The sequence below is a fragment of the Stegodyphus dumicola genome, chromosome 1 (genome assembly GCF_044657685.1).
Source record: "Stegodyphus dumicola isolate Sdum_Otavi_A_Nest chromosome 1, ASM4465768v1".
NCBI classification, from domain to species: domain Eukaryota; kingdom Metazoa; phylum Arthropoda; class Arachnida; order Araneae; family Eresidae; genus Stegodyphus; species Stegodyphus dumicola.
The window spans coordinates 93,467,684-93,494,322 of NC_140768.1; the positions used below are offsets into that span (position 1 = coordinate 93,467,684).

General features: G+C 32.3%; 1 long non-coding RNA gene across 1 annotated transcript; it reads right to left on the reverse strand.

Moving 5' to 3' along the window:
* Positions 1-206: 206 nt before the first annotated feature.
* Positions 207-13,814, reverse strand: LOC118193341 (uncharacterized). The gene is made up of 2 exons (XR_004758906.2): positions 12,551-13,814; positions 207-2,471 (listed from the first exon to the last, which is right to left on the reverse strand). It is a non-coding gene; the product is annotated as an uncharacterized LOC118193341 (long non-coding RNA).
* Positions 13,815-26,639: the final 12,825 nt, after the last annotated feature.

Sequence of the window (26,639 nt, forward strand, 5' to 3'; positions counted from 1 at the left end):
TTATTTGATTATTGTTAATATTATACGACTACATGTGTTATTTTAAACATAAAGATTTATACATTTTGTGGTGCATATGGATTTTGTTTTCTTTTTTCTAAAATACTTATGGACAGAATTAACTTTTGCACCTTGACATCCTAGGGGATTAGTTTAATTGCTTTTGATTGGATCAGTGTAATTGGTATAGTTAAATAAATTAATCATTGAAAGCAAAGAATACCTTTATTAGTTGTTACTGTTACTAGTGAAGACAATTTAGTTGGTACTTTTACAATATTTTACAAGAAAAATATGAGTTTAGTATACAAGGAGTTTGAGCATACATACATTTTTTTAAAAATTGTCTTTTAACTCTCCTGTTAATTAAAATTACCTCTCAACTTGCCAAGTATTTGGCAGGAACATTACATTCCATTTTTTCAGATCTCAAATTACATTTTTTCCTTATGCAACATACATAATCATGTCATATGTTAACATCACACATACACACCATTAATGTGTTTCTACATTTACAAGGTCAACAATACTAATTCTAAAAAAACTTTCAGCATGAATATAAGTCAGAGGAAACATACTTCTTCAAATAATTATATGCATATTGTAATTTGAAAATGTATTGCGCTAAACAATTTTTCGCCATTATTTCCAAAATTAAAACTACTGACAGTCATGGCATAAGATGTAGACTAAAAGCCAAACAGCTTCGTTTGGATATTAAGCCACAGTTAGCTGTGCTTGCTCCAATATAGCTTTGAGAAACAATGTTTCACTGAAGTATGAGATGGAAAACATAATTTTTTTTTTCAAAATAATATATATTGCCTCATCAGAATATTTGTGAAAAATGCCCTTTTAAGAAAAAAATAATTTTCTTATAATGGAATTCAATCATGCACTCAAATAGTTATAACTACATATGAAACACACTATAATTAAATCAGTATTATTATTATATTTAGTCAATAGTACACTGATCGTCTACAAGATGAGACACATAAAAATAAAAAATAACTCCTTCAAAACCAAGATAGCTATGTAGTAAAATGAATGCTGGCTGTAAGGTAGGTGATATAGGCCCATACAATAAGGCGGCCAAATAAGCTGTTTATAGAAACAAAACATTAATAAGTTTATTTTGCTTTGAATTATGGATACATTTAATTTTTGCGAACTGTCAACTGTATTGATTGCCTAGAATGTTGCAGTCAGATTTGAGTGAAATTTATTTGGGGACAAAACATTAAATATGGCAATACGATCCTTTTATTTAGGGGTGAGTACATACTTTTAACCATGGGCAAAAATGTATTCTTAAATGCGTCACACAGGCAAGGTTGTGGCAATCTTTTTGGTGCTACTATTGTTTGCAAAATATAGAAGGTATACCTCCCTACCCTGTACAAATTAAAAAAACATCACAATTATAATTCCTTTCCCAGGGGGCTGGGACATATATATCCCGCACGTACACTATTTTAAATGTGTCTCAAGAAATAACAGTAAATTGTGAAGATTTAAAATTTACTCTTTAATATCGAATAGGAAGTGTAAGATCATGCTGATTTGTTTTTCTGCTCCTTCCTGTTAACATAGTTGAATAAATAGCCCAATACATAAAAAATTGGGGTAAAAGTTGACAATTGGGTGCCCTTTGTTTTTTTGGAGATTATTTTTTGGCGCCAAGATCGGCGCCAGGAAGTCACAATTTTAAGATGGCTACTACACAAAACCAAAATTAGAAGTAAAAGAATTGGACAAACTCGGTGCCCATGTACACATTGATCTATTTGCACTTAAAAAAATCAGAGAATATCACAAACTAGGCACTGCGCACTTCCTTAACTTTGTCCATGTACACATTGATCTATTTTCATTAAAAAAATATCAGGAAACTAAAACAAAGTTAAAATTATCATGGTAACCAGAAATAGGGTTTCATCACCAAAACTGAACAAAATTTGTCGCTAATCGAAGGTGCACACAATTCTACACTAGAGCCAAAATTGGTCTCTGTTGCCCACGGGAAAAGATTAAGAATATTAGATTAAACAAATTTACAAAAAATGGGATGTGTTCTTGACTAATACATATCAAGGGCATAGCCAGTTCAAATTACAGGGGGGGGGTGCCAGTTCCGACTCCTATGGCTATGCTGTTCTACCTATTATAGCATCTTCAGGTATATAAATAATTATTACGTGACAAATACATTATGTTAATGGCAGTTATCTTAATATAAATAATAATTATATTATGAATTTTATTAATAATAAAATTATGTAACATAATTATGGATATATTGCATTTAATTATCCTATTTACAATCAATACCTTATAAGGTATTTCTCCCGCTTCCCTAGCGTGCCTTCATGGTAGTCGCCGTTCTCAGAAATACCGACCACTTTTATAGATGGCCTACTAAGGAAGATGTCACCATAAGAGGATTCCTTGTATTTAATTTCTTTCTAAAACAAAAAATGGAACATGCATTTTCCCCTTGATAAATAGTATTCGAATATGTGGATATATAGCTGGAAATAACAATATCTTACAAAAAATTTTTGCCTTCTGTTACTTTTTATTAATATTTTTATGTCATTGGGGTTATCATTTAAGTATAAAATCATTCTTATTTTAATTCTGATTTTATTAGTTTATGGATCAGAATTTTTTGAAAGCTTCAATAACACTTTAAATATGCTCGATCACATTTAAACTTTTTCATAATTTCATAAGTCAAATTACATATCAACTCGGTCTTTTTAATTGACAGAAGCTGCACCAGTTAACTTACTACAGTTGATTCTTCAATGAGAAAGAGAAAGAGGCCTTTGTACTTTTTCTCTCGTCACTAAATGAATGATTCTCACATTTCTTAGACGCACAAGAGATTAAACAATTCAATTCTTGGATATAGGAGCAAGAAATATGTCACAGCATACAGATATATATAAGGCAATTTCCTTTTACAGCTCTATAAAATCGCTGAAGTTGAGACATTATTAGCAAATTTTAGTCTAGTCATTCCCTATCAATTAGTGTTGCTCTTCCAAGAAAAACTTGAAATAAGAATTAAAATAACTGTCCCCTCATTAATAACATACATTAAAGAAATAATTTCTTAACTCTGCAACTTGGAAGCATTAACTATCTGTATGATATCTCTGAAGAGTACAGTTAAATAAAATTAAGATTAATGCAAATGAAACCAATGTTTCGAGTACAATTCATAACCGCAGGTAATTAAAAATTGAAAAATTTTACCACTTACCAAAATTTTCAAGTTTAGATAAATACACAATAAATAGTACATACTGCATCAATTTTGAATGCATTAAATATTTATTAAAATTATATCTATTATTATAATAGCTATAATTATATAATAGTCAGAATTTTCAAATAAGGGTTCATTTCTGTTGTGGAAAAAGGATTGCTTACTTTTTTTCCACAACAGAAATGCTTCCCGTAGAGTTCACTTCATTAGAAAAGGTACAAGTTTTTTGGAGAAAAGAAATGCAATCTTTTTACAGTTTTTTCTAATTTATGCTTTCGTGATTTATAGTAACTCAATACAAGTTAAAGCATTATTTCTGGTAACACAACACACAGCAAAGTTTCTAGGAAAAACATAGTAACTTTCGAAGACCTTTAGATCTGATCCATTAGTTTTCACTTTCTCATGATCAAATTGGCGGGATCCCTAAGGGCTAATTGGACCTCCTAAATAGTTATTCCCGCTATTTAGTTCCTCAACATGCCTTTGTTCTTAAAAAGAGGAAGAGAGCAAAGAGTATGTGCCAATGTTTTGTATTATTTTTAGATGCTTTAAAACTGGGAGGGATAACAATTTTGCAAAAATGGATGATCTACACTACAGAATTTAAAAATGAATAACTATCATTTTAAAATTTTAGGCCATGAATCTAATTATATAATGCAAATGAACCAGAAAAAAAAAAAAAAAAAAAAAAAAATCTGAAAGCTTTGAGATTTTACATTTAATTTTTTTTTTTTACGTTACCCAAACACATGTTTCTTTAACATTTTGTGTGTTGCCTTTATTTATTAAATATCATGTTCTTTGCACTTAAACCACAAAATTTAATTCAACGGTAATCTCAGAAGAAAATATTTCAAAATAGCATATGTTTAGAATTTCCGATACACAGTCTCGTTTAGTCGTGATAAAAACGTTTTTTTTTCCATACAGTGTTGCCATTCCTCGCTTTGAGATCGTTTCAAAATTTCATAAATGCTTTACAAAATATGAAATAGATAATAAAACAAATTCCAAATCTGGGCTTCCAGATGCCCGTATTCGGGTGGAGACGTACGTTATTCAAATTTGATTGCTCTCATACATAGATCATCTGTCTATGGGAAGGGATGCCCTTCCATTTGTGGAGAACTTTCTAAAGGAAATGGTTTGTATTTACCTTATACACAAGGTAAGCTCGTTCCCTGATATTCTAAACCTATGTCCTACTAACACTGTTCAGCAATCTTATACATTTTGCCCACTAATGGGCTATGTACTTTTTTCATTTTATTAAAATTCTCGTTTTATACTTTTTTAATTGGTAATTAATAATTTAGTATATCACTCAAAACTAGCCGAAAATGCATTTTGTTAATGAAAACAGAAAAGTGCTTTGTACTTACGAGAGGCGTCAAGGATACATAGAAAAATTAATACATATATAGTGTTTTAATACTGTAATGTACAGTCAAAAGTCGTTAATTCAGACACCCATAATCCGGACCTCAATCTAAAAACTTTCTGCGCATGCACCACATTAATACAAGCGCATAGGTGTTTACGCGTGCGCGTAAGGCTTTCACGACTGCACATATGCGTGTGCGCAAGCGCAGAATACGTTTTTGCATGCGCGTTTTATGTATAACAGACGGTATAAGCTAAAATTATCTAATTACCTATTTCAGTTAATGTTGATGATTGCGTTTATCCTTAATCTTTGAATTGGATCCCGCTTATTATTTGTTGCAGACTGTAAGAGTAATTTTATAAAAGTAAACTTGAACTTTCGATTATGTCAAATAGAATTTCCAATGCTGGAGCTCCCAAAGGATCTACAAAACAAAAATATGTTTCGATGTCCATCAAACAAAAAGTGGTATTGCTGCAAACAATGAATAAAGACATGAAGAAGGTGACAGAGAGGTTAGTGAAAACGAAAAAATTTCGATTGACAAGTTAGTCGGTATTCTCGGCACAGCAATTACGGGACTTGAACAGCGGAACTTTGTAAGTGAACAAGAAATTATGTCTGTTTATAGAATTAAAGAGAATGTATTATCACATAAAACAAAGCAACTTAATCAACTTACATTGACAGAAATGTTTAATAAAGTAAACAAATAAATATTAAGCTTTTTTTTTTTTTTTTTTATAAATTTTGATACCCTTTAGATCATAATTGTTCTTTATTTCATAAATTATGGTTTCATATTTTTAATTTTAGAATTTCTGCATGCCATCTTACGAGATTTAAACTGATGATCTATAATCCAGAAAAATCGATAATCCGGAATCGCCGAAGTGTCGACGAGTCCGGATTAACGACTTTTGACTGTATTATGTAATTACAAAAGCATAACTGTAAAATTACACCTTTTTGGAGAAATCAGTCATTTGTGTTTGCTTCTTGCTTTGGAAGCATTTTCTCTTGATCCGAGATTGCATTTTTCGTAGCATACGTTTCTCGGTCAACTCCGCGTCGTCTTGTTCTTCCAAATAGCTCAGCAGTCCGTCGACTTGTTGCAAAGCCGCTTCGAAGAGTTCGAAGCCAGGTTCATTGCCGTCACACTCCAATCACTTGTTAATGTTTGCAGCATCGATGTTCTCACCTCCCAGAACTGTTTTCACCATATCAGCAAGAGTCGCTGTGGGTGTGTCTACATCTTCATTCACTTCTTCACAACTCAAAGGGGTTAGGTTGTTGTTGGCTTCAACATTAGGCATGAGTTTTCTCCATGATTTTATCAGGTTTGCCGGTTTCACCGAGTCCCATGCAGATGCAATATCGTAGATGCTGTCCAAGATTGTGTAGTGTTTCCAAAACTCTTTCAGATCATAACCTTCTTCAATTTTGGTCATTAGCAGCTTGGTTCGGTATGTTCATTGTTGCAATGACTCCTTGGTCCATGGGTTGGATTAGCACAATAATGTTTGGGGGGAGAAACTTTGCAAAAATTTGTCCATCAGAAGATTTTAGCACGCTTGTTGCTGGGTGAGAAGGTGCATTGTTGATCAACAGCACAGCTTTTTCAAGCAAGTTTTTCGATTTAAGATGTTTACGCATTTGAAGAATAAAGATTTTTTTTAACCCATTTTTGAAAAATGTTTCGGTTCATCCATCCCTTTTTTTTTTTTTTTTTTTTTTTTTTTGTTAAAGTAATTAATGGGCAAATTTTCTATCCTTATGCCTTTAAAAGATCTCGTTTTTTTTTGACTTTCCAATGACAACAAGTCTAAGTTTATGTCCACCGGTAGCGTTACTGCAAGACATGATAGTGATCCTATCCTTGCTGCTTTTATGACCTGCCGCTTTACTTTCACTTTCAAATGCTAAAGTGCGAGCGGGAAGACATTTCCACAAAAGTCCCGATTCGTCGGAATTGTAAATTTTTTCAAAAGATAGCTCTTCTTTTAAAACAAATTCATGGTGGAAATCATCGGCTGCTTGTTGGTCACCACTAAGGTACTCCCCATGAAGTTGAATTTCTCGAAATCCAAGATTAAGATGAGAGAGGGCGGTGGAGCAGACATTGCAAGGGTGAGTAAGAAATCAATTACTTATCAGAGGGGAAGGTTCCGAGAAGGCCTGGGATATTTTTGCTATAAATAAGCACGATGTTAGCAAATTTAACGTTTCGCTCAGTTTTTGTGAACATTTTTATTTTCTTTGCTTTACGCTTCTTAAAAAAAAAAAAAAAAAAAAAAAAAAAAAAAAAAAAAAACCCTTGTGCGGCAGGCGCGGATAATCGGGAGTCTACTGTATATGAAATGAACCTTTAATCTAAATTAAAACATCAATTTCAGATAGTTATTTACTATTATACTTCCTTTCTTGCATTAGGGTTTCCGCAATTATTTTTGGCAGCACTGGCATCAACAATAGTTTGGCGATTTTTATGGCCCTCAAAACTGAATAGTACCACTTTTTGTTGTACTTGAAATTCTAATGGCTTTTATAAAAAATCACTATAAAGGACAAATCATAAAATATTATATATCCCGTCTTTTAACTGTTCATTAATGCTGAAAATTGAAGAAAGCTAAAATTTAGGGAAAAGGAAATTAAGATAATTAATTAATTAATTACCTCCCATTCTAAATGATAAGATTAGTCTCAGAAGGTTCCAGTCAGCATACCTGTTACTTGAAGCTCTTCTTTCAGAAAAGACATGTCATAGGGCAAAAAAACAAACAAACAAACAAACAAACATTGTTTTAATCACTCTTCAGTTCAAATCAATTGCGACTCTTGCTATGTACATGATATTTCCCTCCTCTGTGAGTAAACGAATGTCTTATTAAGACCAAATACCATGTTACGTACCTCACACAATGAGCTAGCACAGCTGCATGGTCAAATCCTTACATTCAGGCATATGCAAATATTTTCATTACTCTATCATTCCGAAAGACATGAGGCATGAGATTTTTTTTTCCATGGTAACAAATCACCTTTTTGTCTACATGACTTGTTAATTATATAAAAAACATACGAAGTTTCTCTGCTGAATGTGCAAACACACATGCTTATTTAAAATAATGGTACTACTCTTATATACACCCTGAGGTTGACAAATGTGGCAATATGTATTCTACGCAGGTTTTTGGCATGGCGTTGTTTGTATGGCAACCCTTTTGACGTTGAAACTTGATTTTGCTGTAGTGGTTTTATTTGCTGGTTGGTTTGGTGGGTGTTTTGAAATGGCTTATGGCTGTCAGTGAAGTTTAAGATTTGGATAGTGGTTTTCGTTTAGCAAGTCAAATTTGGAGGAAGTTTTTATTGTTACTTTCAAAAATTTTAATCACAGAAAGCAATGTGATATAGAAAAATTTAGGTTGATCTTTACAATATGGTAACTGGTAGTTTGGCGACATTTTGGAGGCGATAAAGGTTACTACCTGGGACTTTGGTAATAATGTGAGCAGTACTCAGTTCCGATTACGCATTATTTTGCGTGAGGGAAATGAGAGATCATGGGATATGTCATGTGTTATTAATGGACGAATTATGGTTCTTTAATCGGAAAAGGGGGGAAATCGGGAAAAAATCTGGAAATTTTGTATTTTGCTTTATTCTGTGTTGTGTGAAACAGTGTTGGTTAATTTTTGGATCCCATGGCCCTAACTAAAGTGAATTCGAAATGGGTATTTAGGCATCGTGATAAAGAGAAGTTTGCTTTTTATTTAGCGGAGGAAGTATGGAGGAAAAATTCGCAGAAAAAATCTTTCAATAATTTTATTGAATGAATTAGAAAAGTCTATCCGCCACGTAATCAAGATTCTGAAGAAGATTAGGTAAGTTAGTATTTTTAATTATTTGAGGATATTATTTTTATGCATTGTTCTGAATGTAAGGTGGAAAGGAATTTGGTATTATTGGGAAAATTGTTATTAGCAATGATTTAAAGTAATTAGGATTGTAAGCTAATTTTTATTAATTTAATGTATGTGCTCATTTATATTTTAAGTAGTGTTTTTGAATTTAATTATATTTTAATGAAATGATAGTTATTTTGTGAATTTTATGTTTGTAGGAATTTGGTATACGTTTTAGTTGAAGTAAACGTGCATGGAAATAATTTAAATATCTGACACTAAGTATTTGTAATGGTTGCGGTATGAATTCGTTGGTGACGTTTATAATATAATAGATGATTTAGAGGTAAAAGTTTTTGGATATTTTATTTATTTTATATGTGGAAATGTTCATATTTGGAAATGGTAAATACTTTTTCGCGATCAGGTAATTTCATATATGTTCTTTTTACCGGGTTTAAAGATTGAGAAAATTGTCATGTATTTTCGTGAAATTTTTCTAATTTATGAGAAAAAAGCAGTGTACATGGATATAGTGAAGAGTGTGCGCAATGCCATTTTTGTGCAATTCTGGGATGTTTTTTTAAGTAAAAATAAGTCGGCGTGTACATGGTTTACGTGTATGTGTTATTTTGAAAAACGCGTAAGGAGTATGGTATTGTGCACTTTTTCCCAATTTTGCAGTGAATATTTGTCATGATTAAGCAGTTTTGTTTGATAAAATTTCTAGCATAAGTGTAATTCGGCTAGTAGATTGTTGGAAGAAGTGTTCAGTAGATAAAAATAAAAGAAACATGTCTTTACTTCGTGAAGACAAAATGGCGGCGGGGAAAAAAATAGAGGGTTGCTGTAGGAGAGTTGGTTGCCAAATTTTCGCTAAAAAATCGTTAAGTTACCATAATGTAAAGATCAACCAAAATTTATTTTATTGTTGTTCTTATTTTATAAAATGCTATGTTCATTTTCTGCTATGAATGTCTGTCGTTATTATTATTTTTTGAATTGTTTATAATTTATTTTAGTTTATTTTGTTGATTTGTGCACGATGCCTAGATTGTGCAATTCGCTGATGTTTTTTAAATTAAAACAGAACGTGGTGTACGTGGTATTGTATAAAATTTATTGTTGTTATGTTAGTTTATTTTAGCAAGGTGTGCGTAATTCCTAGATTCCTAAGCTGCATAGATTATGCAATTCTTTGATGTTTTTTACGTTAAAACAGATTGCTGTGTACATAGATTCTTGTCAAATATTTTTTGTTAGAAACTACGTTTTTGCTACCTAAATTTTTTGTTTTGTTTTGGATTTTTGGCGTAAATTGTGTGTTAAAAACGTAGTTTTCGCATGTGCGAAAACCACATTTTTGCAGATATTTTAGGCTTAAAGTTCGAAATGTAGACAAAAAATTTAGATAGTAATGGTGGTGTGAAGTTTCTCGCCAAACGTCACCAACCGAGGGCATATATAAGAGTAGTTCCAAAATAATATTAGAGTTTGTATGACTTTTAGGCTAATCTTTGGAATATGGTAACAGGTAGTTTGACGACATTTTGGTAAGGCGATAAAGGTTACTAGCTAGGACTTTAGCAGTGTACAAGGATAAAGTCAAGAGTGTGCACAATGCCATTTTTGTGCAATTCTGGGATGTTTTTTTAAGAGAAAATAGGTCGACATGTACATGGATACCGTGTATGTGCAATTCTTAAAAACGCGGCAAGCAGTGGAGGATTCTGCACTTTCTCCCAATTTCGCACCTAATCTTCGTTACGATTAAGCACTTTTGTTCCATAAAAGTTCTAGCATAAGCGTAATTCGGCTAGCAGATTGTTGGTAAAAAATGTTGAGTTAAAAAAAAAAAAAAAAAAAAATGCCTTTACTTCGTGGGAAAAAAAAAACTAGCAGGGTTGGTCACCAAAAAATCGCCAGAGTTACCATAATCTGAAGATTAACCAACTTTTACAAATCCACACACAAGGTTTCTGTCTCATAGAAAGATGCATACGCATACTTAAAATATCCTTTTAAATTAAGGACTTCATACATATCTCACAAGTACAAGTTTCTCTCCTATGTGAATAAGCATATTCTTATTTAAACTACTGTTTGTAAAGGACTTCTTAAATATATTGCACATATGTGGCTTCTCTTATATACAACTAAGCATATGCATATTTAGACCACCTATTGTTTTAAATCACTAAATATATATATCACAAACATTAGGCTTTTTTATGTGAAATGCTTATTTAAATTTGTCTTGTACATAAATGACTTTTACATACCTCATGCACAACATATATCTAATGTGCATGTAAGGATACGTTTGCTTAAATTTGTCTTGTAAGCAAATGGCATCGTACATACATTATAAATATGACAATTCTCTCCTGTGTAGACACAGATGTGCTCCTTCAAATTGTTCCTTTTTAAAAATGATTTGTTACATATATTATACACATGATGTTTCTTCCTCTGTGAATAAGTAGACGTAAATTTAAATTACTATTTTTGGCTAAAGGATTTGTTAAACACTTGACAAACATGAGGTTGCTCTCTTAAATGAATAAGAAAATGCTCATTTAAATTTATCTTGTGTGTAAATGACAGCTCACACAAACAAGACTATTCCACTGTGTGAAAAAGAACAAAGGAGTATAGCTAGAGGGGAGGCAAGGGGGAACGTCTGTCCCCGGCCACAGCATCAAGTGGCAATGAGCTGATGTTATGAATGAAAAGCTTTCCATTCTTGGCAAACAAGAGGGGCACGAGATCTTCAGTTGTCCCCGGGCACTAAAAATCATAGTTACTGCTTTGAAAGCACATGCTTGTTTAGATTACCTTTGTTTCTACATGCCTCCTTACATATGTCACAATATTTCTCTCCTCCAACTTTCTCTGAGTGAATAAGCATATGCTTATTTAAATTACTCTTTGTTCTAAATGACTTGTTACATATTGTACACACTTGAGGTTTTTCTCCTGTGTGAATAAGCATATGTGTAATTAAAGTACCTTTAAGACTAAATGACGTCTTACATACTTCACACATAAAAGGTTTCTCTTTTGTATGACTTAGCATATGCTTCTTTAAGTGACCATTTTGAAAAAATGTCTTGTTACATACCTCACACACATGAGGTTTTTCTCCCGTGTGGATACGCATATGTGTATTTAAAGTAGGCCTGTGACTAAATGATGTCTTACATACATCACACATATAAGGTTTCTCTTTTGTGTGAATAACCATATGTATATTTAACTGCCCCTTTTGAAAAAATGTCTTGTTACATACCTGACACACATGAGATTTTTCTCCCGTGTGAATAAGCATATGCATATTTAAATTGCCCTTTTGACTAAATGACTTATTACATATCTTACACATATGATGTTTTTCCCCTGTGTGAATAAACATATGCTTCTTTAAATTACTCTTTTTCCTACATGATTTGTTACATACCTCACACACGTAAGGTTTTTCTCCTGTGTGAACAAGCTTATGTGTATTTAAAGTACACTTTAGTCTAAATGATTTGTTACATACATTACACAGATGAGCTTTTTTTTCTGTGTGAATTGCAACACTCATGTTTAAAATCCGCTTTAGTTTCAAATGTTTCGTAATATACCTATGTTAAATGTTAAAAATATTAATAAACATGTAAAGTATGCATGAAACATCCTTTCCTACATGAAAAACAAATATTGACATAGAGAAATAAATGGAAATGACAGTTCAAGGGATTTCCATCGATAATAAACTGAAAACTAAATAGCACATATTCTGAAGTGGGTTAAATGTGCACAGGTAGATGCGGTTAAATTGTGCTAACAGCATTACTCATCAAGATTCTTGGTTTTAATCAAAAATACCCACATCAAACAAACACACTGTTAAGGTTGCATAAAATACCCTCTTGTTCTATAAATTGAAAATATCCTTGTCCAGTTTTTAAAATCACTTACCTAAAAACACAGGATTTTTTTTTAAATCCAAGATACAATCTTCTAATTTAAATGTGAAGCCAAGACTTTCACGTCATTCTTTGTAACATCATAATATGCTTAACATTCACAAAGATGAAGATTTTGAGTGGATAAATATGTTTTGCTTATAAATTCTCCTTATTCCAAATTGCTGACTACATACATGAGTTTGTTTTCTCGTATGTGGAAATTCATTAAATCAGTCCTTTTCCAAAATGACTCACCGCACAATATTTCTGCCTTGTATGAAAAAGTAGCACATATAAATTTATTTATACCATACCACATACATGTCATACCTTTTATTTGCAGACAAGTACATATATATACGTTCATAACAAGCTTTTTTCTAAATCAATTGTTAATGTAGTTTCTTCACTAACAGCTTTGATACTGCGACTTCTTACTTACCATATGATGATGTTTGTGTTCTACATTAACCTTTTGACGGTTATCAATGAGCTGTGCATGCATTCCAGTTATACATTGTAGTGGGCCTAAACTAACATAGCTCACATTGCAAATTTAACACTGACAGATGTCACACATATTTGGGAAGAAAGAAATGCTTAATCTTGCAGATGTGGAAAGGTTAAATACAAAGAGCAGATTAAATTGAATTTTACTCAGATTAGTTCTTGGATACTTCACATTAGCTTTTTCTTTACTATGCATATATACAAGTGATTATAAAAATATTATTTCCCACTATGCAGGAGTTCATTCATATACCTTGATTTTCAGTTCCAGTTTATTAAAAGATAATCTGATATATTTCCAACAAATACGCTTTCTTTCCCAGTTTGCATGCCATAATTTCGACACACAAACATGATTTATTTCTTGAGTACAATTAGACTTCTTAATGATGAATTCATACAGTGATGTGTTCTACATATTACATTACGTGAAGTTTTGATTTTCATACATTTGACAGGAAGTGCCCAAAAGCCTGAAAAAGTTTTTTTATTGATATTATGTACAGAAAAAATTTCTCAGTATAAATGCATATAAATACTTAAAGCATAGTCTTTTGAAGAACATTTCATATGCACTGTCTATGTGAAATTCTCGGCTGTAAGCTGTAGTTGCTTGCAAAATTCTTTAAATAATAATTTAAAAGGCAATAAGCAAAAGCAAGAATAATTTTTTTTCAATCTTTATTATTCTTTGTAGGCCTCACTAACTCCTTGCTGATTTCAGCTATGGCAACCTTAGAAACTAAATCGAAACTATAGGTGAAGTGAAAGTAGACTTATTATCTAGTAGAAGTAGTTGTAGTTATTATGACCAATAATAATTGTTGCCTACATCACAACCCTACCAGTAACAAGTTACGTTATTCTGAAAACATGGTGGGAGAGAAGATACAAATATCTATACAAATAGCACTGATACAAACATATAAATTGAAATTATGTACACAAAGAAAATCATAATTAAGTTTTAAATTAATATGAAAGAGTTATAAGTTCAAGAAGAGTCAATAACGTCATTGAAACGAACTGGAAATTTTACTTGTCTTCCACAGCGAGTTGATTTTTTAGGTTGTTCTATTTGCTGACTTGGCACAGATGTTTGCGTTCTTGGCACAGATATATGATCACTTTTTGAAGTTGGAGACAAAAGTTCATTAGGTCGTAACACATAAGCTGGTTTTAACCTACCCACAGAGATACTAACTTGTTTATTTTTAATTGATCGAAGAAAATATTTCGGGGTTCTTTGCAGTACCAAAAAAGGTCCTTCATATAGGGGCTCCAAAGGTTTTTTTACTCTGTCAACCCGCAGGAACACATGCGAGCATGTGTACAAATCTTTTGTTTACATTTGAATTTGGATTGATAGGGCTTTAAGAGGGCCATCTGATTTCGAAGATTGCTTACAAAATTATCATTAGATATTGGCATGTTTGATTCTTCAATGAATTCGCCAGGTAATTTAATAGTTTTGCCATAAACCATTTCAGCTATTGTATACTTACATTCCTCATGTAGAGCAGCTCGCAAACCTATCAGAACTGTTGGTAATGTTTCTGTCCAATGAAGAGAATTATGACATCTAATAGCTGTTTTTAAAGTACAGTGTAGACGCTCAATTTTCCCATTACTCTGAGGATGGTAAGAAGTTGTATGGGTTACTTTTACTCTACATAGCGAAGCCAAATTTCGAAACAGTTCTGAAATGAATGGAGTTCCTCTGTCAGTAATAACACAAGAAGGTACACCAAATCGTGTTATCCAATGTTTCATAATAGGCTCTTGCTATATTTTCTGCTGTGATATTTGATAACGGTACCACTTCCATCCAAGAGGTAAACCGATCAATACACGTCAAACAATAACTGTATCCATTAGAAGGTGAATAAGGCCCAATTAAATCAATGTGCACGACACTAAATCTTTCGTCTGGTGCTTGATATTGAGAATATTCTGATTTTGTATGTTTAGTTACTTTATTTTTCTGACAATCGATATAAGTTTGGGCCCACTGTTTAACATCTTTTTTTTATATACGGCCAAATGAATCTTTTAGTAATCTCTTTTTACAGTACTTAGGATTCCAGGGTGAGCTAAACCATGAATTGCACTAAATATTTTCATCTGAAAAGTTTTAGGTATTAATGGTCTGATATTAGAAGTAGAGGTATCGCAATATAAGAGTTTTTCTGAATGTAATTGGTGCTGTTTAATATGCAATGATTTGGAATGTAATTTCAACTGTTTCAGTTCATCATCATTAATTTGTGCATCTGCTATCAAGTCAAAATCAACAACAGGTGAATCGATTTCATCAATTCTAGATAGGCTCTCTGCAACAACATTGTTTTGATTTGGATTCTGCGCCCGGGGACAGATCCCCCTCCTTGCCCCCCTCTAGATACGCCCCTGCGTAGGTTAGTAGAGAATTCTGAGATATATTTTAGTTGTCTGGGAGAGGCTTTGTTATTATTTTGCTTAAAAGCAAACGTTAAGGGCTTATGATCCGTATAAATAGTAAAATCGCAGCGTTCAAGTAAATTTTAAAATGTTTAACGGATAAATATATACCCAAAAGCTCGCGATCGTAAGCGCTATAATTTTTCTGGGCATCATTAAGCTTTTTTGAAAAAAATGCAATAGGCTTCCATCCATTTTGTTCTTTTTGTTGAATAACTGACCCAATAGCCAAATCGGATGCATCTGTGAGAAGTGCCAGAGGGTAATCCGAATTAGGGTAGGCCATCAACGCTACTTGAGCAATATCTTGTTTACATTTTTCAAAACTTTTCCTGGTTTCATTGGTCCATAGTATTTTACGTCGATCTTTTTTTTAAAATTTTTTTTGTAGATCCTTTCAAAAGTTCATGAAGAGAAGCTTGAGCTTCTGCGGCATTTTTTATGTAATTATGATAGAAATTGATCATTCCTAAGAAAGAAGGAAGTTGGTGTATAGCTTCTGCAATGGATATTCTATGATAGCTTTAATTTTTTGAGGAGTGTTTTAAGATGTAAACGCTGTTCTTCCTCGCAAGAAGATGCAATCAGCACATCATCCAAATATAGGAACATGAAGTCTAGGCCATAAAAAACTTCATTAATGAACCTCTGAAAGGTTACGGGGGCATTTTTGAGACCAAAACTCATGACATTGAATTGGTAAAGACCAAAAGGTGTGATGATGGCAGTTTTTTCTTTATCGTCGTCTGCTCTTGGAATGTAATACGCTTTAAAGATATAAATTTTAGAAAATATAGTTTTATGAGTTAAAATATGTTGAAAATCTTGAATTCGAGGAATGGAATAACGATCAGGTACAGTTAAATCATTCAGTCTTCTGTAATCCCCACATGAGCGGAAAGAACCGTCTTTCTTTGTCACTATGTGTAGGGGACTTGCCCATTCTGAACTGGACGGACTAATGATGTTATTGTATAGCATATATTTGAATTCTCTTTTAGCTACTTCCAACCGTTTAGAGTCTAATGATCTTGCTTTACAACTTATAAGTTGTCCTTCAGTTATAATATGATTTTTCACATTATGTTTTACAGTAGAAATAAGAAAATTTGGTTTTGTTATACTAGGATACATAGCAAATAAATCAGAATATTTACATAAGCTGCCCGTTGTATTTACAGTTTCATTAATAGAGATGGCAGCGATGTCACCATAAAGTGCAAGGTTCGTCACACCATCAATTAGCCTTTTATGCTTTATATCAATCAATAAATTGAACTTATTTAAAAAATCTGCACCTAATATGGGTTTACTAATTTTTGCTACAATAAATGGGAATTGAAATTCTCGGCATAAACCAAGATCAAGAATTAAAACTTCTGTACCAAAAGTATCAATTTCTGTATTATTTGCAGCATATAATTTATAGTCACTAATAAGTTTGTGTTTAGAAGTGCGAGGAATAAGGCTTACCTCTGCTACACTGTCAACCAGAAAATGTAAGCCTGTTTTTTGTCCGTGACAAATAAGCGGAATTTATGGCAATTTTCTTTATTTACAGCAGCTGAGTCTGCCGCTAATTCTACTGCTGATTTTCGTTTTCCGGGGAGTTGTTTTCCCATGCACAGGGGGCTTTGCATCTATCAGGAAAACACTTCTCTCGAAAACGAAAGTGGAAATAACAGTACTTGCCATTAGGGTTATAACGGCTCCGAGACTTACTTCGATCATTAGATGATCGACTGCTATTTCTTGAGCGAGGACGGGAATTCCTTGTCACAGTTATTTTTTCGAGTTTATTATCCAAAGCTACAATTTGTTGTCGTAATTCAGCAGTAACATCTGCTCCTGGAGAAGCAATACTGCTGGCAGAGTATAGTTCTTGTTTCGGTTGCGTTTCGATGATACGACCGGGCATTAGAGCCAGTTTTTCGATATCTTCATCACTAACGATTAAAATATTGCGCACAGAATCTGGCATTTTCTGCAGAAATAGAGTTTTAAGAATCCGAAATGCCATCGGTAGCAAGATTTCTCATTTTTGTAAAAGTTGACTAGGTTTCCTGTCTCCCAAGTCTATGCCTGTTAGCAGTTTTTGTAAACGTTCATTTTCACTTTACGTTCTTTAGCAGCAGTATATTTGGTTTTGCTATTGTCACTGATAATATCCCATAAACTTTCAACAAATTTTGCTTCCAATTGCGAAACCAAGAAGTTGAATTTAGTTTCCTCGGCAGTTATTCCACAAATAGAAAACCCTGCTTCTACTTGATAAAACCATATCAGTCCAAAAGGGAGGCATTTTCACACTAACCCGTGCTATTTCTTCTTTAATCGCTGATTCTTCACTTTCTGACATCTTTATCAATAATTCTGAGGTCACCAAGAATGTAGTTGCTTGCAAAGTTCTTTAAATAACAATTTAAAAAGGAAGAATCAATTTTTTTCATATATAACATCTTTATTATTCTTTGTAGCCCTCACTAACTCCTTACTGATTTCAGGCATGACAACCTTAGAAACTAAACCGAAACTATAGGTGAAGTGAAAGTAGTAATTATTATCTAGTAGAAGTAGTTGTAGTTATTATGACCAATAATAATTGTTGCCTACAAAGCAAACATTTGAGATTTGCTTGACGAATAGTATTAATTGGAGCATAGTAAAGTATAGAAAACTGGTAAACAGATCACAGACTTTTAGCCGAACCCAATACGATGCAAAACATAAAGAATGCTACATATTAATTTTAATTTTAAAGAAACTGCCATGAATAAACACTTTGATTGGCTCGCACTTCATTCTCTTAGGCTAAACCACAAAAACTAAATCATTCTCCTAATTGAACGCAGACCGAAAAATTTCTTGAAATCGGGCAGAGAATTTTATGAAAATAATTTCTTCACTAATGTTCTTGTAAATACAGAAATACACTTTCGATATCATACAATTTGAAAAACAAATATATATAGAAACAATAACTTAGATATTAAATGTATTTAAAAGCATTTAGAATTATAGTTTGACATTTCAGTCAACAAATTTGTTTATACTTAAAGACATTCAAAATTTGACAATATTCGCTTTTAAACTGCCCATCTAGCCTTCTATTGTATTTTTGATCATGCCGCGTCTTCTGGCGTATTAAAATTGAATTCTGAAGATTGGCATCGTATTCAGAATGCAATTTGTAAACACAAAAAAGGAAAATAACTGTTGAGCGCATTCATCAAATCTTCATTTAAATAATTTAGTAACTAAATTACTATAAATTATGGGCGAAATTAATGTAGTGAATAGGTGGAGGAAAAAATACAACTAAAATAAGACTCTTACAAAAAAATGCATAAGAAACTTATCATGCTACCAAAAGTGAAATGGTAAGTTGTTTTTTTCAATAAACACATGGTATTTCAAAGTTGTAACCATGTGGTAAGCGGAAATTTTTGAGTGAATGCAATAAATCTCGATAGGAAATACTGAGACTTTTGCAGAAACTGAGAAGAAAGAAATGCTTAATCTTCTTAATCTTGAAGGTGGATAATTTTGAAATGATTGATATTTTGAAAAAATGAAATCTGTCAATATCATGATTAAGAATTGAATGTAACGGGAAGTACGAATCGAAACATAATTTATTACTAGAATGGGCTGTAAGCAAAGCTTAGTCACATAATATTAATTACTTTCCTATTTTGATGGCCCCAATCATAATGGCACGTAGGCTATCTAATTTCGCTTAACACCTTCCTCAGTCGTCGGTAAATAAAAAATATTAGCATTTTTTTTAAATTCCCTAAAATGCTTTTCACAGCTCTCATCTTATTTTTGGGGAATTTGAAGCTAATCAACGCAAGTTCCTCCGCTCAACAGTAAATAAATTGTATCACTATTACAAACGGTATTCTGAAACCACTAAGTGTGCGAGGAGTCGTACGAAGGAAGGAGCTAGCCTTTCTATTTAACCCTGTTTCAAATCAGAGGTTTACCTTTAACCTGATCTTCGGAATCTTTACAACAGTGCCTGCTAGTGGAAATATACTCTATCCTTTGATTTACACGGAAGATAGATTCGGCACAAAACGGTGTAAATCAAAATCTTGGATTTTGCTATGTAAAACGAAAAACACACTACATGTGTATAATTTAGTTATTTATTTACATTAAAAAATAATACATCTTAAAATAAATAAAGGACGTTTCTGTTTCGCTAGCGAAAATCTCGTCAAGCAAACTTTATTGGTGACAAAATACAGTACACATAAAAATACACATAAAAAATGTTAACAAATGTTAGTTCTAAGAATTTTTTATTTTGAAGGCATAAACATTTTAATATCGTTTAAAATTTTGTAAAAAGCCAATGAATAAAGACAATAAATTTGTAAAAAGACATTAATTTAAAAATTTACTATGCTTTCATGGTTTAACATCCTGATTCGCTTTTTCGTATCACTTGACTCCAAGTGATCTCGTCTCATGTAAACTAAGCTACAAAACTCTAATTCTCTCAGTAATTATCTACATTAATTTCAAGTTAAATTTTAATTTGAAATACAAGTTTAAATGCAAGAATTATTTCAATTCGTACGAATAGCTTACTTAGAAATTATGTAACACATTCTAAGATTGTAAATTTCTTCCAAGCATACATAAGAGTAAGAGATTCATTATTCTCCATTTGTTCTAAAATATACCTGAAGGTTTGTTTGATGTGCAATGCCTTAAAAGTCGAAATTATTCTTTGATTTAACGGCTGTAGTAAAAAAGATGTATTATTTGGTAAAAAGACAACTTCTACATTTTCGTGTTGTCAATCTTGAGGATGACCAGGTGCATTATCAATTAATAGAAAAGCCGTAAAAGGCAGTCACTTTTTACTTAAGTAATTTTTAAAATCTAGGACAAACATGTTATGAAACCATTCATTGAAAGCTATGGCAGTGACCCATGTTTCCTTATTAGTCATCTAATAAACAGGAAGGTTATTTATGTTTATTCCTTTAATGAGCGCGGTGTTTTTGATTTGTTAATAACCAACGTTTTCATTATGCAATTGCCTAAAGCGTTTCAGTAGAAAAGAATTGTTATACAGTACAAAGTCCTTAATCCGGACGTCCATTATCCTGAACGATCTATAATCCGGACCTCAAAGCCACAAACTTAAGTATGCGCGTTTAATGGGCGCGTCCGCTACGCATGCGCTCAAAGCGTTTACCCATGCACGCTTCTGATAGAAAGTGACAGAGAAGTTATTGAAAACGAAAAAATTTCGATTGACAAGTTAGTCGATATTCTCGACACAGCAATTACAGGACTTGAACAGTGGAACTTTGAACAAGAAATTATGTCTGTTTATAGAATTAAAGAGAAAGTATTAGCACAAAAAACGAAGTAACTTAAACAACTTACATTGAAAGAAATGTTTAATGAAGTAAACAAATAAATATTAAGCTTTTTTTCTTGTAAATTTTGATACCATTTAGATCATAATTGCTTTTTATTTCATAAATTACGGTTTCATATTTTTAATTGTATAATTTCTGAATGCCATCTTACCAGATTTAAACTGATGATCTATAATCCGGAAAAAACCCTAATCCGGAATCGCCGAAGTCCTGACGAGTCCGGATTACGGACTTTGTACTGTACAACTTTTCGCTCCCTTATGACCGCTAGCTGATTTGCCAGCTTTAGCTAAATAATAGCTTTTAGACATTTTTTTCCAGAACAACCCAGACTCGTCAGCATTGAAGATCTGATCAGAAATGTAAGAATTGGCGGCTATGATTTCAGCAAAGTTTGCTGGATATTGTTCTGCATCCGAATCAGCAGGTGCACTTTCTCCTTTCAGTCTTAGATCATACAAAGAATGGCTTTGTTTAAATCTCTCAAACCAACCATGACTTACACTCTTTTTACTGCTGTAAGTTCCAACTACTACACTTTTTCTAATAGAGGCTTCATTTTTTTTTCTAATTGTCCTTATTGTGGCTTCGTTCATGGAGTAAAATTTAGCAACATCTGTTACTCTTTTACTCTTTCTTTATTATGTAGACGATCTAATATTGAAAATTTTATATCTAAAAAATAACTTTTCGTTTTATTTGATTTTTTTCAAATCTTTTGGCATTATAAAAGCCTTAAAAAATTTACATAAATTATAAAAATATCACAAAAAATATAAATGTTGAAAACTTAGCAGTAAACATTCAAATATGTAGTTAAAAATTATATAAGCTTTGTTGTTAAAGTACTGATACTGCACTGTTTCACATGAACCACACAGCTTTACAGTTGTGAAATATGTACATATATATACTACGGGGGTGGCCCTTTTACAACTCGGGGAATCCCCAACATTGTTGTTGCAATCAATGTTACCAAAGGAATGGGTTTCAAAAATGACTTCAAATATATGTATTTGCATATATTCTGCCAACTATGCATTTTTACCAAGTTTTTGAAATCCGTAAATTTTTAAACCGTGTAAAACGAATAGCGTGTAAATCGAGGGATAGGTGTCATTGTTTTTCTGTATTTTTCCAAATTATTATTATTTTTTTAATCTTCGTGATCATTGGCTATAAATTGTTTTATCAATTTATAAAATTTTCGTTTTTAAAAATATTTTTATTTCTGCTCTTGCCTTTTCATTTTTCAATATTTTATCACTGAAATCTTAATTATGATTCCGATTTTTTTTAATTGGTGGTACTATACCAATTTATGCTTAAAAGTTATTAAACACTCGACATAAGTACATATTTTTCTGTTACTTTAGATATGTATATTTCATTTAAAAAATAAATTAATACTTTATTTTTTTACAATGGCTAAGCAATTTTTTATTGCCACAGATGTTTTAAACTTAAATAACTATTACATAAAATAACTTTATTTTGAAGTGTTTCAGTTGAAGTAAAATTTTAATCTTATTAAACATTGGAGCAATGTTTTTAAAGCAGTGTTTTTATTCCATTTCTGCTAAAAATATTAACTTGACCTTATTTTAGTATTTGATATTCATAATAAATGTACTTATTTACAGTTGCCATCTTAAAAAACGATGTTTTCAACGACATCACATATTTTTAAAGTTTAGAATATTTTACTATGACTATATTGATGATGTTTTACAAGATGGCAGGCGCTTGTAAAAAACGCACCAACAATTGTGCCAAAAAAACATGCACCCGTCTATCAAAGTACCTTTTTTTTAAAGAAGATGTTTCCTTTAGTAACTACAAAGCAAAGTATTGTACTCCTGCAAAAATTTTACCACACGTATTTTTATTGCAGGCAAAAAATATAATTCATCTATAAAGGCCACTGGAATGTGGAACATGGTAAAGAGAACACACAAAAAATTAACAATACTATTTTCTAAAACTGAAGAACACGTGTTTGCTAGAATTTAGTGAGGTTTAAGGTGGTTGTCATAATACATAAGCACCGAAAATTTCTGTTAAATCAAGAATGTCTCTTAATTTTGTTTCAAATGTACATTACCAAATATATTTTAAATATGTTTTAAAGGAGACACGCAGTAAAAATATTATTTTATGAAAATAAAGATGCGTTCACGCTAGTCCATTGGCGTGAAAGCAGAAATAAGGGGGAAAAAAGCTTTCTGTATGTATTAGTTCACATCAGGGTAAAAACATTTGCTTTAAAAGTTTTCATACGTGTCCATTAGCTAGCTCTTTATATCGGAAACTTGAGGGAAAATGTGTATTTTTGTGCAGTGTCTTGGCTTCCATCGGTGATATTTAAAATTAAAATGGATCTAATTTCTGCTATATCAAAACTTATTTACTTCTTGTTTTACACGCAGAAAAAATCAGATGTTATGTAGGAAAAAAAATCAATGAAATTAAATTACTTTTACACTCAACTTTTAACTGGCTAACTTCTTTTTGATGTTGCGACACACACAGAGTAAAAAAAAAAAAAAAACTAAAACTAAACTCAGTACTTACTTCTCTCATAATAATCAAAATCTAAACACTTTATATCAAAGAAAGTGAAAGATTCATCCCTGGTGTTTTGTTAGAATCAAAGATTATTTATCAAAATCCAAATGCGGAAAGGCATTTCCACAATAAAATCATTAACACGCTATCTCTCACTAAAATAAGGGTAATTTAGATCTCCAACCTGAAAACACCTAAATTTCATTACAAATCTAGAGATAGCCATAAACCCAATGCCTTTAAAATACAGCACAGAACTCTTCAAAACACCAGAAAAGGATAAATCTCACACTTAAGAAGTCTACTCATCCAAAAATCAAAATAAATTAATTAGACCGATCGTATAGTCACAAAACTTAAGACTGATTTTTCTACTACCCAGGTTCGAATTGAGTAAAACTATGTTTCAGCAAGGAACACATGGGTGACCTACAGTAGACCACAAGAAAACTCAAGAGAAACATACAATAATTAAATCAATAAACACATTTATTAAATAATTCAAATATTATAATTTTAGATAGCTGGCCAGACTACCCCTACAAAACATAATCGTAAAATTTACTCATTATTTCAATCTCATGGTTAACATTATTCACGTCTTACAAAATCATAGTGAAATACCTCATATTAATCTTTTAAACATGTACTCAAGAATTTAAACTCATGACCATTAAACATTAAAAAGAAACTAAGACTTTCTCAACTATTTATTATTCATAACATATTCTCAACTATTAATTACTCATAAAACTTTCGCAACTATTAATTGATTGATTAGCAGCAGAATATGAATTTTAATCAATATAAAAAGTCAGCTAAAGCGTTAGATTTTAACTCTTCCAAAATCCTAACGATTACTTATAAAAGAAAAGAAAAATGAAAATAAAAATGTTTGCTCACGGAATCCGCGTACACAAGTCTGAGGGATTCGGAGAGCCGCCCGAGTCCAGTCATACAGACGTCGAAACAAAATGGTCCAATTTCATCGTTGTCAGGGAAACCGTTCCTGAAGTCTGTTCAAGGCACCACGGGTATTTTCTCATAGTTCCAGCACTACACTGTCCAGTAGCCTTTTAACTCCAAAATCAGCCTTTGAAATGTTCGTGCTGACGCTGTGGATGAAAGCAGACAAATAGACAAGAGGAGATGACGACAGTCAATAATCTCAGATATAATTTGCATCTGCAGCGTGAAACCTTCGGAATTATACTAGCCACTCCCACAAAATCTGTATCTTCGGTGCGAGCAATTCGGTACCTTATTCCATATTCCATTCCATCAGAAAATCTGTTTCTTTCTACTAAAAACCACCATGATGAAACCAAGACCATTATGCCGCAGGACAGGAAAAACACTTCACCGCCGTCTATCACGATGAGAGTTCGCACGGGCTCGGATAGGTCTCCGCAGCCAGAACCAAGGGGACGCGGAAATATCCCTTGCAATCCACGGTTAACCTCCCCGAAGGGTCGCCGCGTTTCACTCCCACTCAGAAGAGTTGGTCAGAACTCGCACAAAAACTCCGCTATATCCCACTCATCGGTGCAGCAGCACATCACTGACCGCGGCCGGCCCTTTAGGACTGACAAACTCGCTTAGGCTCTGAAAAGTCTGCTAAACCAAATTCAGTCAAAAATCTGCTAAAATCCCTCTCCTCCTACAGTGCAACGGCTTGAAACTCGCAATGCAGATACCTTTAATTCACTATTATGGCTCAAACATTAATAAAATTAAAATTTAGCCAAAGCAAAACTTGGACCCCCTCTAGCCAACTAGAACAAAGGTGATAAACAACGACGAAAATTCGAAGAAATTCAGAACTCTCTACAAGATGACAGACTCTTTCTTTCTCGTGTAACAGGAGAATGTTTTCAATCGTAATTCAGTTAAACTTGCGACATCCGTAGATAAGAAATACGTCACCCAGTCTCTACTTCAGAAAAAGCTGAAATCTCCTCCACACCCTAAACACGTGGTCAACCCCGCGAAAAATAAGGGGGAAATGCAGCTGTACAGTCTGATCCCTGACCCCCCACAAGAAGCCGACTCGTGAGAAACGGAAATACACCCGTGCCTTTTTAACTGTAACAGGTCTTCAGCCAAACATAAAAGAACTTGCCGTAATTGAACGAAAAGTTTAAACAGTACTAAATATTATACATTAATTCTTAAATAAGAACATTACAAATTCATTGTTCAGAGTAAAATAATATATTTACTAAGAATACCTTATGCACAGTAAAATAATATGTAATAATTTGACACAACAAAATGATAGATAACAATTTTCCATAACACAGATGATGATGGTTTATATTAAGATGTGAGAGATGACTGCAATAAGGAGATTCATATAATATTAATGAGAAGATATTGTTGCGTGTGTATGGGTTTGTAATAGATTGAGTTCAGAAGTCTGATAAAAAGTTAATCAAATTTACTCTTATCACAAGAAATATAACAAAACCCTGTATTTTTCCTCAAAAATATTCATGCAATATCACGCCATATAATCAGTAGCTATATTTTAAACTACTAAAATGTCAAATAGAACATAATCCAAAGTCCAGAGAAAGCTAATCTGATCAACAATAACAACAACAAAAGCTCAACAACTGAGTTGAGATGTCTCTTTGTGGCTTTTTAAAGCTTTTTTTTAATCGGTTGTGAGGAAGTTCTGGGAATTTTTTTTATCGAGGTTTCTGAAAAGCAAAAGAGTTGAATTATGGTTACAGCTAACATAGTAGTCAATTGCATTTATTCAAATTAAATATAAATTACCGAGATAAACTTTTATTCAATGTTAAATGCACATGCTCCTGTATTTTTCTTTTCTGGCATAGCATTTTCTTAAAATATGTCTCATGCTGCATTGCATAGGGATATAAAACAATTTTAATTATAATTCTACTAAAAATAGCTAACTAAATATAAAATCCGTAACAATATGTTTGAAAGACGTCGAAAGTTTTTTTTAATTATATTTGCATAACGCATCATCAGTTTGAATACTAGTTTTCATCAGAATATCCTAAAAAGCATCATTTAGAAGACAGAAAAAGGATATCCAAGAAAAGAATCATTGCATATATCTAATTTATTGTATTTATGAATTTTGTTGAATGATAATTAAAAATTCTTTGTTGTAGC